Below are 15102 nucleotides of genomic sequence, written 5' to 3' on the forward strand. Positions count from 1 at the left end.
TGTTCATCATTGTATCTATAGACAGCCTGGACTCTGTAACTCAGATATGGTTGCTCTTTGAGTTAAACAGAATGTGGGCTGTTAACTGTTTAACTGTTACTCAAATGAAACTCGTATATTACAGTTTTAAAGTAAAACCAAAACAGAACAACAGTTTTAATTGCCATTTCTACAATAAAACAGTGGCTTATTTATAAGTTGGGATTTTATTACCTACTGCAATTTATGCCCACTTTATCTGGAGGCTGATGATGGCCAACAAATAACTGCTCACATTTTTTGCTCATTTTTTCCTGAAAACACAACTACATCTTAAAATATGGAAAAGTAATTTATAAGGGAAATGAAAAAAACTTACATGGAAGATTACATAAAATACATCTGTCTTTTCTAACCATTGAGATATATAAACAACTCATTAAAAACTGAAAAAGCCAAAGAAAGGGACAAAAGCTTCTTTTAATGCAAAGAATTTTCAAAGGCTATCTTTCTGCTTTTCAAAGATGTTACTTTACTCTTATGGAGAAGAGAGCAGAACAGAGAAAATACCAGATTTTTTTTAAAGGGCGTCCCAAGGGAGTTTATGGTAAAGATTTTTTTTTTAAAAAGTTGTTTGCCAGTGGAGATGTCATTTTAAATATAATCCAGGCTTCCATTTTCTTTAGCAAAGAATTTTCTTTTATGTCAAATGAAATTTTAAGATCACCTATGAATTTGCAACTGAACCTTTTACTGCCAAAGCTGATTCCAATCCTTAAAAAAAAATCTGGTTTTGTAATACAGCCAGCAATGCACTAACTTTAAAAAGGTAGCCAGACATATTGGCAAAAATATATGCAGTTAATCAAAAAAAAAAACTATGTAGCAGTTTGGGAACAATCAATCAACTTTCAGAACCTTTAAATCATGAAGCTGCTGCGAGGACATCATTGTGCTCTGGCAATACAAATGTGTAACGTGTGCAGTTGGTTTTGAGATGTTCTCATCTTTAAAACAAAAGAAAAATTCAAGGTGCTGCTGGTTAAGTATGAAGTTTATCAGCAAGTAAAGATAAAAATATGACAAATATCCTATTCCAGTTCACTACACAAAGATTAGTGGGACAGTAGGTGTCACTTTGCCCCAACTTTAAAAAAGAACTGACAAAAATTAGTTTTCTTTTGAGCCAATCCTACAATGTCCTGAGACTTTTCATTCCTAAATACATCAGTGGAATTGAGAATACTCAGCACCACACAGGACCAGACCCTTTCTCAGTCTGGCTATTATACTCAAGGCTAGTCTCAAACTTGCACTAGTCTAATAATGAAATGAAATTTGTATTGTGACTCATGTTTTTGTATGATCAATACCATTTTAAAGATTATATGTTACAGACAAGATTGAATGTATAAAGTAATAACTCATTGGACCTGATCCTGTTGCCAAGGAAGTCAATGGTAAAACTTCCATGGAAGTAACACGATCATTATATCTTCCATGGACAACGTTTACAGCACTGTCTTTACCATCCTTAAAGGTATTTATTTAGATTAAGCAATAGCAGAATTGTTGTCACTGTGGGTAGAAATTTAGGATCAAATTCTTCCAGTTACACCACTAAACTTGTAGTCAAATTAGACTGAGGATGCAATTTAGCTCACAGGTTTTGTCAGCACACATAGACCATGGCCCTTTTAAGTCTAGTATCTTGCTTCTGGTTGTGGCTACTAACTTGCTTCAAAAGAAGACAAAAATTTCACAAAGGGACCAGTCTTGAACTGAAGTCAATAGGTGTCTTCCTATTGATTCAATAGGTGCAAGATTGTGCTCAGAAGTTAGATGTGTTGAGGATTTGATTGTATTTGTTTTATTTATTTTTGCACTTGTATTAATTAAGCAGTTTTGATTTAGAACACAAAATCAGGTGAGTAGGTAGGCATACCTCATTGTTTTTAGTGGTTTGGGGATTTTGCCAACAGTGGTATCAAAGGCCTGGTCTACACTACGAGTTTAGGTCGAATTTAGCAGTGTTAAACCAAATTAACCCTGTACCCGTACACGCAACGAAGCCATTTACTTCGACATAAAGGGCTCTTAAAATCGATTTCTGTACTCCTCCCCGACGAGGGGAGTAGTGCCGAAATCGACATTGCCATTTCGAATTAGGGTTAGTGTGGCCGCAATTCGACGGTATTGGCCTCCAGGAGCTATCCCACAGTGCACCATTGTGACCGCTCTGGACAGCAATCTGAACTCAGATGCACTGGCCAGGTAGACAGGAAAAGCCCCACGAACTTTTGAATTTCATTTCCTGTTTGCCCAGCATGGAGAGCACAGGTGACCACGCAGAGCTCATCAGCACAGGTAACCATGCAGTCCGAGAATCGAAAAAGAGCACCAGCATGGACCGTACGGGAGGTACTGGATCTGATCGCTATATGGGGAGAGGATTCCATGCTAGTAGAACTACGTTCCAAAAGACAAAATGCCAAAACATTTGAAAAAATCTCCAAGGGCATGATGGAGAGAGGCTACAATAGGGACTCATATCAGTGCCGTGTGAAAGTTAAGGAGCTCAGACAAGCCTACCAGAAAACCAGAGAGGCAAATGGAAGGTCCAGGGCAGAGCCGCAGACATGCCGCTTCTACGCTGAGCTGCATGCAATTCTAGGGGGGGCCGCCACCACTACCCCACCTCTGACCATGGATTCCAAGGAGGGGATAATCTCAGCCACACCTGAGGATTCTGCGGACGGGGAAGATGAGGAGGAGGAGGAGGACGACGAGCTTGCGGAGAGCACACAGCACTCTGTTCTCCCCAACAGCCAGGATCTTTTTCTCAGCCTGACTGAAGTACCCTCCCAACCCTCCCAAGGTGTTATCCCAGACCATGAAGCCATGGAAGGGACCTCTGGTGAGTGTACCTTAGTAAATATAAAACATGGTTTAAAAGCAAACATTTTTTAATGATTAATTTGCCCTGAGGACTTGGGATGCATTCGTGGTCAGTACAGCTACTGGAAAAGTATGTTAACGTGTCTGGGGATGGAGCGGAAATCCTCCAGGGACATGTCCATGAAGCTCTCCTGGAGGTACTCCAAAAGCCTTTGCAGAAGGTTTCTGGGCAGTGCAGCCTTATTCCGTCCTCCATGGTAGGAGACTTGACCATGCCAGGCTAGTAGCAAGTAATCTGGAATCATTGCATGACAAAGCCTGGAAGCATATGGTCCCGGTGTTTGCTGGCATTCAAGCAACATCCGTTCTTTATCTCGCTGTGTTATCCTCAGGAGAGTGATATCGCTCATGGTAACCTGGTTGAAATACAGGAATGTAATTAAGGGGACAGAGGTGGCCATTCCTACTGGGCTGTTTGCCTGTGGCTGAAAAGAAATCCTTCCCTGCAGTTAGCCAAGTGGGGGTGGGGGGGCATTGACGCTGAGCTTTTTGCATTTGGCTTGCAGGGATTTTCCCTGATACCAGCCATGCGGTGGGGGGAGGGATAAAGCGATCATCCCAGAAAATTGGATGGGGGAGGGGGATTAGTTTGGTTTCTGTTGCTGCACATTAACAGGAAAACCGCAGCACTCAACGGGTTTTGCTTGGTATGTGGGAAAGGAGGGTGCTGCTTAAGGAGGGTGCTGCTTTTAGGAAGGTTGCAGAAGCCAAAAGACAATGGCTTACCGTGGCCGCATGCAAGCCGAATTCTGTTGCCCGGACCTGCATCTGTGATCTCTAACACCAAAGCTGCAGGCACTCAATATTAAGATGCAAAATGCGACCTTGTACCAAAATCACATGTGCTATCTAATGTGAATAGTGTTGTTCACCGTGAAAGAGTATAAGCATTGTTCTGTAAAATGTATCTTTTTTAATACTTCTCTCCCTTTTTCCCTCCCGCAGCTGCAAATGTTTGAAGCCTCCCTCCTCCGTCCCAAAGGCTATCTCAGATAAGGCGGTGAAAAAAACGGATGTGAGATGAAATGTTCTCTGAAATCATGGAATCGACCTGCGATGAAAGAGCTCATCTGAATGAGTGGAAGGACTCGGTATCAAAGTACAGGAAAGATGCCAGTGAATGTGAGGACATGAGGGACCAACGTGAGGACATGAGGGACCAACGTGAGGAGAGGAGAGATGCTCCACATGAGAGGTGGCGGCAGGAAGATCAGAGGGGGCAGGATGCAATGCTGGGGCTGCTGCGTGAGCAAACGGACATGCTCCGGCATCTGGTGAAGCTTCAGGAACAGCAGCAGGATCACAGAGTGCCGCTGCAGCCCCTGTATAACTGCCCTCCCCTCTCCCCAAGTTCCATAGACTCCTCACCCAGACATGTAAGAACACGGGGCAGGAGGGGAAGCTCCATGCATCCTGCCACTCCACCCCAGTGGACAGCCCAAGCAAAAGGCTGTCATTATTTTGAACTTTTTTAGTGGCCTTTTCCTTCCCTCCTATCGTCCTCCCAAACCCCACCCGGGCTACCTTGTCAGTTCTCTCCCCATGTTTATGATCAATTAATAAAGAATACATGATTTTTAAACGATAATGATTTTATTTCCTTTGAAAGCATGCTGTGATCGAAGGGGGGAGGGTGGGTTACTTACAGGGAATAAGTCAATCAAGGGGGTGGGTTTTCATCAAGGAGAAACAAACAGAAGTTTCACACCGTAGCCTGGCCAGTCATGAAACTGGTTTTCAAAGCTTCTCTGATGCGCAGCGCTTCCTGCTGTGCTCTTCTAATCGCCCTGGTGTCTGGCTGCATGTAATCAGCAGCCAGGTGATTTGCCTCAACCTCCCACCCCGCCATAAAGGTCTCCCCCTTACTCTCACAGAGATTGTGGAGCACACAGCAAGCAGCAATAACAATAGGAATATTGGTTTGGCTGAGGTCTGAGTGAGTCAGTAACGTGCGCCAGCGACCCTTTAAACGTCCAAAGGCACATTCTACCACCATTCTGCACTTGCTCAGCCTATAGTTGAACAGCTCCTGACTACTGTCCAGGCTGCCTATGTATAGCTTCATGAGCCATGGCATTAAGGGGTAGGCTGGTCCCCAAGGATAACTATAGGCATCTCAACATCCCCAATGGTTATTTTCTGGTCTGGGAAGTAAATCCCTTGCTGCAGCTGTTTAAACAGATTAGTGTTCCTGAAGACGTGAGCGTCATGAACCCTTCCTGGCCATCCCACATTGATGTTGGTGAAACATCCCTTGTGATCCACCAGTGCTTGCAGCAGCATTGAAAAGTACCCCTTGCGGTTTATGTACTGGCTGCCCTGGTGCTCCGGTGCCAAGATAGGGATATGGATTCCATCTATCGCCCCACCACAGTTAGGGAATCCCAGTGCAGCAAAACCATCCACTATGACCTGCATATTTCCCAGAGTCACTACCTTTGATAGCAGCAGCTCAGCGATTGCTTTGGCTACTTGCTTCACAGCAGCCCCCTCAGTAGATTTGCCCACTCCAAATTGATTACCGACTGACCGGTAGCTGTCTGGCGTTGCAAGCTTCCACAGGGCTATCGTCACTCGCTTCTCAACTGTGAGGGATGCTCTCATCTTGGTATTCTGGCGCTTCAGGGCAGGGGAAAGCAAGTCACAAAGTTCCATGAAAGTGCCCTTACGCATGCGAAAGTTTCGCAGCCACTGGGAATCATCCCAGACCTGCAACACTATGCGGTCCCACCAGTCTGTGCTTGTTTCCCGGGCCCAGAATCGGCATTCCACGGCTAGAACCTGCCCCATTAACAACATGATCGCCAAAGCGCCGGGGCCCGCGAGGTTTGAGAGAATTCTGTGTCCATGTCCTCATCACTCTCATCGCCACGCTGCCGTAGCCGCCTCCTCTTCACCTGGTTTTTCAGGTCCTGGTTCAGCATAAACTGCACGATAATGTGCGAGGTGTTTACAATGTTCATGACTGCTGTCTTGAGCTGAGCGGGCTCCATGCTTGCCGTGGTATGGCGCCTGCACAGTTCACCCAGGAAAAAAGGCACAAAACAGTTGTCTGCCATTGCTTTCACGGAGGGAGGGGGAAGGATGTACCCAGAACCACCCGCGACAATGTTTTTTGTCCCATCAGGCATTGGGATCTCAACCCAGAATTCCAATGGGTGGGGGAGACTGCGGGAACTATGGGATAGCTATGGGATAGCTACCCACAGTGCAATGCTCCGGAAGTTGACGCTAGCCTCAGTACATGGACGCACACCGCCGAATTAATGTGCTTAGTGTGGCCGCATGCACTCGACTTTATACAATCAGTTGCCCAAAATCGAATTCTGTAAATGCGGAGTAATCCCGTAGTGTAGACATACCCAGAGATACTACAGTTATTGCCTGATCCAAGGATAGGGAAATAGCATTAGGAGAAAGCTGAGGGCTTTTGGAAATCCCCAAATATATAAAACCCAAGTCTCTTTTCTCACCAATTTTACTCTGGTGTAACTGCTGTGGTTTTAGTGGTGTTAGTTATGATTCATACTAGGAGTGAGAGGTGAATTAGGCCTGCATTTTCTTATAAGCTTGAATAAATCAGAAGAAGCTATTCTATTACATACTTAATGGGCATTTTATAAAATTGCCTTATTACATTCATATTTACTCAAGCAAGAGTTCTTGTTTCTTGGCCATGTTAGAAGCCTTTTATAACCTTGGATGAAATGTTTTTCTTTTCTCCTAAAAGTTAACCACAATTCTTTTGTAAACAAAACAAAACAATTTGCAATCCTAAATCATTAATAGAAACTAGGTATAGACCTAAAGATTATATTTGAAAACAAAATATTTGAAAAGCAGCTCCTCCTCAATTCACCTGCCTAAGGCTTGAGTTCAGGGTTTTGTATTTCCACTGCAACAGATGTTATCACTGACACCTAAAACAGGGCATTTTCCTGCCCTGTTCTAGGTGTCAGTGATGTCATTAAGCAATGCAAGAAGTATACTGCACCCAAATCTATGGCAAGAGGAGAAGATGATTTTGAAACGCACTTGGTTTAGAATATATTTACTTTCCATTTCTAAGTCGGAAATCTATCCAGCTAATGATTTTGGATCTTATATGTGAACAGAAAATGTTGACAGTAGGAACTTTTAAAAATGTGTAAAACTAACATTATTATAGTTTGAAGTGCTTCATTAACAATAGAATTGTACAGTCATCACTGATCATGGGATATGAATAGTTTTGTGAATAGTTTTATGCCAAGGTACAAAGCATTTGGTATGTGATTTGGTTTGGAGGAATGGGAACAGGAGAAGTCTCAGAAGCCTAATAACCACATAGGGCTCTGTGCTTGCAAAGGCCATGCAAAATATGCCAGCCTATCTGATTCTGGCACTAGTGGACTAAAGCAGACAATGAACTCCTTTCCTATACAAGCCTATGCTGCACTTAGGTCTGGTCTACACTACAGAGTTAGGCCGACGCAAGGCAGCTTACATCTATACTTACATTTTGTTCCCACCAACATAACTGCTCCGCTGTGCTATAGTGCCTCCTTTCCCAAAAAGTTCCTCAGTTCCTAATAAATCTAAATCCCTTCCTCCCTCCCTCTCATCCACACATTGAGACCCTGCAGTTCTTCCTATCTAACCTCAGTGTGAGAGGATACCATGACATCATCTGGAAGGAGGATCCCAACTATGGAATCATTTCCCTCCACTCCGACTAGATGTTTTCCTTCCCCGAGATTTTCATTCTGAACAGCACAGAGGCTGTCAGACTGGGGATAGGATCACTCTGCTGCATCTCTGAAAGTCTTGTCTTAGCTCCTCCGTTTCAGCCACTCTGCTTTCAAGAGCCTGTACTCAGTCTCTTAGGGCCATGAGTTGCTAGCACCAATGTGCACATCTACCACTTGCCCACAGTGCTAAAGGAACTGGAAGACAATCCAAATGGAAATAGACTTTATTCTAAGCTAGCAGACAAAGCCTGCACAGAAGGGGAGAAGTGAACCTCTGCAAATGCTCACACATCCCCAAGCCACCCCTTTAGTGTCAGGAAATCTGGCCCCTACCTCCAGCTAAGTGCAGAGAAAGAACCAGGGAAAGAAAGAGTCATATAGCAACTGTACTTTGTTCCATTAACTTTCCAATCAAGACTGCAAGCCACTCACCTCTCCATGGCAAAGGGACACCACATTGTGCATGTGCAGCCGCTGGAGTAGATCCCCCCGCCCTCGTCACTCTCCTTCTCCTGGCTTATGCGGCATGGCTCCAAGAGAGGAGACCCCAGACACCAGGGACCAAGATGCTTGAAAACATTTCTACTGTGACACAGGACCGGTGTTGCATTCCTCAGAAAAACAAAGGTTCCCCTTCTCCTTCCTGTATGTAACCAGCCCAAGTATTGAACTGATCCCTTCCTTCCACACAGCTCCCATTTGTAAGGGTGGAGGTGGTGTTGTAATGAAAGTTTGTGGTCAAAAAGAAGCAGAAAACAGCTGTAACATTGTAGAACCAGTAATCTTGTACAAATGTCCTGACCCACAACTGGACTTTTCCACACCCTCCTTGGCCAACAAACTCACAGATCTAGGGGCAGTATGATAGTTTGCTGATAATCTGTTCTGTAGCTTCTGCCAAAAGCTTTATAGTGGTTCATGGTAATTCAATAAAACGTTGAATTTATAGTTGTGTGGTCAGGGACCGTTTTGAGGGCAGGAGGGAAGCAGGGAGGGAAGATAGGGCCTTCCAGTTCTGCATGCAGGCCTGGAGAAAGAGAGAGGTGTGTTGGAGGGGAAGGTGGGGTTTTAACTTGCAAGCATCTAGTTCTGGTTTCTGATGAGTCTCACAGTCCTCCTCTGGCTTGTCAGGAGGGATTTAAGGGGTCAGCTCCTTTGGGGAGAGGTGCAGGATAATTTGTTCCTCTTCCTCCAAATCTTCTAGCGCCTCCTCCGCTGCAGTTTCTGCTGCTTCCTAGCCCAGGCCCTCATCAGCATTCTGTCAGACGAGGCCAGCAGGGTTGAGGAGGAGTCATAAGTCACCTCCAGCTTGGTATTGGGAGCCCTGGAGAGCATCCGGTCCAGATCCTGCAAGAATGGACATGTTGGAGGATCCCTCCCAGAGCAATTCTTGGAGTCTTTTGTTTTCTGGTACCAGAGCCTGAGGTGCTTTATCCATTCCCAGCACTAGGCCAGAGTACAGTGAATGCCCACCTGTGCCAGCCTCACCAAAACTTCCTAGTAAACATGGATGTTCCTCATGCTGCAGAAGAAGTCGTGAACACCTGGGTGTGCTTGGCTGATCTAGCAGCGGCTCTTGGAGTAGGTTTCATGTTCACGTTTACTGGTGAAAAGAACACAGTGGAAAACTGTTTGGAAGTGGTTGGCACAGCTCACAACTACCAGTGAGAACAGGGGTCAGGTAAGGGTCAGGCAGGAGAGGGTCAATGCATTGTGCGAACATGGCTGAATTCAGGACCTGGTATGCACCCCATAGCCCCAGCCACACTACAAACTGGCATGGATATGGGGTTGTGCCACAGCTCGAGGCATGCTTATACCCACGCCCCTCAGGCCTGCTAGTGTTCTTGCCCCATACACACCTTGAAATCCATGCTTCTGGGGTTTAGATGTGGAGGGTAGGGGGATTCTAGCACCACCATGCGCATGGACCCATGTCCAGTCACCAGTGGAGAAGTAGCTTTAGACAAGGTTATCTCCCATTGCATATAGAAAGAAGGAAGGTGGTTAAAAAACAAAGATCAAGGCAGAAATTATCCAATTATTTTCCAATTTTAGTGCATGCACCAACATATATATAGCTATAGTATAGTGGCATTCAGTGCCTGCAAGCAGCACCCTGGAACCCCCATATTCACCTATGTCATATAATTATGATACGTTTTATAAAAGGTATGCCCTGTGGGCACTATATGTTTTTTACATATATATCGTATGCATAGAATATATATGCATTTATATGACACTTGTGTGTGTGTGTGTTTGCATGCTGTATTGCAACTGCAAAATAATTGTCTAATTGCTGTCTTGATCTTTCAGTCTTAACCTCCGTGCCCCCCTTCTTATCTATAATGGGAGCTGACCCTACCTGAAACATATATAAGGGACATTGATGGGATCCCACATATCTTATTTCATGTAGGGCCCACAAAAAGTCACATGTAAACATTAGCTTTGGGAAGAGTGGAGAGAAGCACAGGCATGATTAGCAAAAATTAATCACCACCAAAGGCCAAATCTTGTCACCTTTCTCAAGTGAGTGGTTCCACTGAAGTCAATGGGGCAATTCACATGAATGAAGGAAGTAGGATTTAGCCTCATACTGATAGTGACCCAGGTGCTAAGTGCTTTATAAATACTAAAGATAGATAGAAGGATATCTTATCTCTCCTCAAGCATGGCTGGACACCTAATGGGGCATACTTTGATAGTTAACGGGCCAGTTGTATTAATGATATATGGCCCTATACTGCCCTCATAAAAGTCGGTGGCTGGGAGTGGGAGCAGATTCTCAGTGTCCAGTTTTCCAGTCTGTGTATTTTTATAACCTTTAAAACTGCCTTTGCATCTTTTTTTCATAAACATGGAAACCACGCTGGTAACTATAAACTCAAATGCATTTACAATATGCCTTCTGGATAACTTTAATGCTGCAGAAATATATATATATATATCCATTTTGCTACTACAGTGGGATGTGGTAGCAGAATGCTGGGAAAATTACACACCGTTTGAAATTATAAAAACGAACAGGTCATCACTGAGCATTTTGCATCTAATTTAAGGTCATCTCCTGTGTGAAGTGTGCTTATTAAGTTTCTTTCATTACCATGGGACCTGTAATTTATGAATGCTGCAGGTGTGAATGAATTGTGCAGATCTTTATGGTGAGTGAAAGAACATTAGTCGTTATTCATGGGTGAAATATTCTATTTATAATGTGGGTGGGTGTGAAGACAGATAAAAAGACATAAATAGAAATCAATTGCATTATAGCTTGAAGTATTTAATTTCATAATATTACTAGGGTGTGGGCTTTTTTCTATAATTATACATCTTCGTGATTACCCCCGGCAGAAAAATAATTGTTAAGGGCTTAAATTATTTCAGTTCATTTTTATGAAATAAAAATATTAGTAACAGAAGCATACTACAGCTACATTATTTATATTTAGATTCTTAGATTCCAAAGACAGAAGGGACCATTGTGATCATTGAGTGTGACCTCCTGTAGAGCACAGGCCACAATAATTCCTAGAGCATATCTTTTAGATAAACATCCATAGATTTAAAAATTGCCAGTGATGGAGAATCTAGCACAACACTTGATATATTGTTCCAATAGTTAATTACTCTCACTTAAAAATTTACATCCAATTTCCAGTTTGAATTTGTCTAGCTTCAACTTCCAGCCATTGCATTGTGTTATACCTTTCTCTGTAAGACTGGAGAGCCCATGGACAGTGTGTAACAGAGGCTTGGGGAGTCTAAGCCTACCTAAACCTCGTGCTGCCATGGGTGGGGGAGGGGCCAGTGGTGGATTACTGCACGGGCCCATGTGCCTGTGCCCAGGGGCCCCAGCTAATTTCGGGTCCCTGGAAAAATCTCCTCCCGCCATAGTCCTGGGGCTGGAGGAGCACGGTGGGGACACAGAGCTTTTCTGGTCTCAGGGCCACAGTAGGGGTGGTGATGGAAAGGAGTGAGCAGGGGTGGGGCCTCGGGGGGGCGGGGGGGGAGGGAAGAGGTAGAGTGAGGGCAGAATGGGAACAGGGCCTCAGGGGACGGGGCAGAATGGGGGCATGGCTGTGGGAGGAACGGGGACAGGGCCACGGGGTGGAATGGGCTGTGGCCATGGGCAGGTCCACAGGCAAAAGGGCGGAATGTGGATGGGGCACCAGGCTTGGAGCTCTGCTGCTGCAGCCCCTGGCTGAGGAGGAGAGGCGCTGGGTTCCGAGCTACGGCCAGGGCCAACAGCTCATCCATGGTCCGCCGGGGCCGAGCTCTCTGCACACACACACACACACACCTGTGGCCCCGACCAAGCTTTCAGTCCTCCCTGCCACAGCCCCGACTCAGCTCTTAGCCCCTCCCCCACTCTGGCTGGGGGTCATGGGGATGGGGGCTGAGAGGAACAGGGGCATGGCCTTGGCCAGAAGAGGCAGGGCCTCAGCCAGAAGAGGCGGGGCGAGGAGCTAGCCTCCCCAAGGGGAAGCTTCACCTGCCATCCATGGAAGAGCCTATTATCAAATATTTGTTCCTGTAATATGAGGTCTTTATCTGTTAGTACCTTCTTGTGGCAGGATGAGGAGCTACACCACCTGACTCTGACCCCCTTATGCCACCACACTGAAGTCTATGTTTGCAAAGTCCTTGTTATGACCCAGCCCTCTGGCCAGGTCCTAAATAGTCTCTGTCCTCTTCAGAATAATGGGGTTCAGAAGTTCCCTGGCTCTAGTGGGGGCTAGACAGTCCTAGATCTTCTAGGTTTAGAGCCTTCTTCTCTAAAGTCTGTGCTCCACTGGGTTCCAGGTCAGGGCCCTTGTTTGGAACAGCTAGAACCAGTCCTTCTCAGTCATTTGCTGCTCCCTGAGAGATCTCCTACTTCTCTGCAGGTTTCCCCGGCCTTTTTCCTTGCTTCTCCCACTTCGGAGTTTTGGCTTGTCATGCAGCTTCTCACCAGTCTGTAGGAGGGATCCTCTCTCTGCAATGTCTCTAGCAGCTGCCTTTCTCCTCAGAAGTTCCCCCTCAATCTGATGTCCTTAGCCATGGATTTATATAAGGGCAATAAGATATTCTCCGTGTTATTCTCTATCTCCTTTTTAATTATTCCTAACATCCTGTTTGCTTTTTCGACTGCCGCTGCACACTGCGTGGACGTCTTCAGAGAACTATCCATGATGACTCCAAGATCTCTTTCCTGATTAGTTGTAGTTAAATTAGCCCCCATCATATTGTATGTATAGTTGGGGTTATTTTTTCCAATGTGCATTACTTTACATTTATCCACATTAAAGTTCATTTGCCATTTTGTTGCCCAATCACTTAGTTCTGTGAGATCTTTTTGAAGTTCTTCACAGTCTGCTTTGGTCTTAACTATCTTGAGCAGTTTAGTATCGTTTGCAAACTTTGCCACTTCACTGTTTACCCCTTTCTCCAGATCATTTATGAATAAGTTGAATAGGATTGGTCCTAGGACTGACCCTTGGGGAACACCACTAGTTATCCCTATCCATTCTGAAAATTTACCATTTATTCCTACCTTTTGTTCCCTGTCTTTTAACCAGTTCTCAATCCTTGAAAGGATCTTCCCTCTTATTCCATGACAACTTAATTTACATAAGAGCCTTTGGTGAGGGACCTTGTCAAAGGCTTTCTGGAAATCTAAGTACACTATGTCCACTGGATCCCCCTTGTCCACATGTTTGTTGACCCCCTCAAAGAACTCTAATAGATTAGTAAGACATGATTTCCCTTTACAGAAACCATGTTGACTTTTGCCCAACAATTTATGTTCTTCTATGTGTCTGACAATTTTATTCTTTACTATTGTTTCGATTAATTTGCCTGGTACTCATGTTAGACTTACTGGTCTGTAATTGCCAGGATCACCGCTACAGCCCTTTTTAAATATTGGCGTTACATTAGCTATCTTCCAGTCATTGGGTACAGAAGGTGATTTAAAGGGCAGGTTACAAACTATAGTTAATAGTTCTGCAATTTCACATTTGAGTTCTTTCAGAACTCTTGGGTGAATGCCATCTGGTCCTGGTGACTTGTTACTGTTAAGTTTATCAATTAATTCCAAAACCTCCTCTAGTGACACCTCAATCTGTGACAATTCCTCAGATTTGTCACCTACAAAGGACGTAGGGTGACCAGATCACATAGGTGAAATATCAGGACGCGGGGGGGGGAAGGGGGGAAGCAAAAAAAAAACCAAAAAACGGCCACCGGATCCCATGCCCCGCTCCCCCCCTGCACCATCATGCCTCCGCTCCGTCTCCACCTCCCCCCTCCCTCCAGCGCTTGCGCCGCCATACAGCTGATCAGCGCAAGCCTGGGAGGGAGGGGGGAGGAGGAGTCCCGAAGGTAGGTCGGGATGCGGGACAAATAACCAAATATCGGGACAGTCCCGATAAAATCGGGATGTCTGGTCACCCTAAAAGGACGGCTCCGGTTTGGGAATCTCCCTAACATCCTCGGCTATGAACACTGAAGCAAAGAATTCATTTAGTTTCTCCGCAATGACTTTATTGTCTTTAAGTGCTCCTTTTGTATCTGGATCATCCAGGGGCCCCGCTGGTTGTTTAGCAGGCTTCCTGCTTCTGATGTACTTAAAAAATATTTTGTTATTGCCTTTTGAGTTTTTGGCTATCTGTTCTTCAAACTCCTTTTTGGCTTTCCTTATTACATTTTTACACTTAATTTGGCAGTGTTTAAGCTCCTTTCTATTTACCTCACTAGGATTTGACTTCCACTTTTTAAAAGATGCCTTTTTATCTCTCACTGCTTCTTTTACATGGTTGTTAAGCCATGGTGGCTCTTTTTTAGTTCTCTTACTGTCTTTTTTAATTTGGGGTATACATTTAAGTTGGGCCTCTATTACGGTGTTTTTGAAAAGTGTCCATGTATCTTGCAGGGTTTTCACTCTAGTCACTGTCCCTTTTAATTTCTGTTTAACTAACCTCCTCATTTTTGCATAGTTTCCCTTTCTGAAATTAAATGCCACAGTGTTGAGCTGTTAAGGTGTTTTTCCCACCACAGGGATGTTAAATGTTATTATATTATGGTCACTATTTCCAAGTGGTCCTGTTATAGTTACCTCTTGGACCAGATCCTGCGCTCCACTCAGGACTAAATCGAGAATTGCCTCTCCCCTTGTGGGTTCCTGTACCAGCTGCTCCAAGAAGCAGTCATTTAAAGTATCGAGAAATTTTGTCTCTGCATTTCGTCCGGAGGTGACATGTACCCAGTCAATATGGGGATAATTGAAATCCCCCACTATTATTGAGTTCTTTATTTTGATAGCCTCTCTAATCTCCCTTAGCATTTCATCATCACTATCACTGTCCTGGTTAGGTGGTCGATAATAGATCCCTACTGTTATATTCTAATTAGAGCATGGAATTACTATCCATAGAGATTCTATGGAACA

This window comes from Emys orbicularis, chromosome 3, assembly GCF_028017835.1.
Source record: "Emys orbicularis isolate rEmyOrb1 chromosome 3, rEmyOrb1.hap1, whole genome shotgun sequence".
Taxonomy (NCBI): domain Eukaryota; kingdom Metazoa; phylum Chordata; order Testudines; family Emydidae; genus Emys; species Emys orbicularis.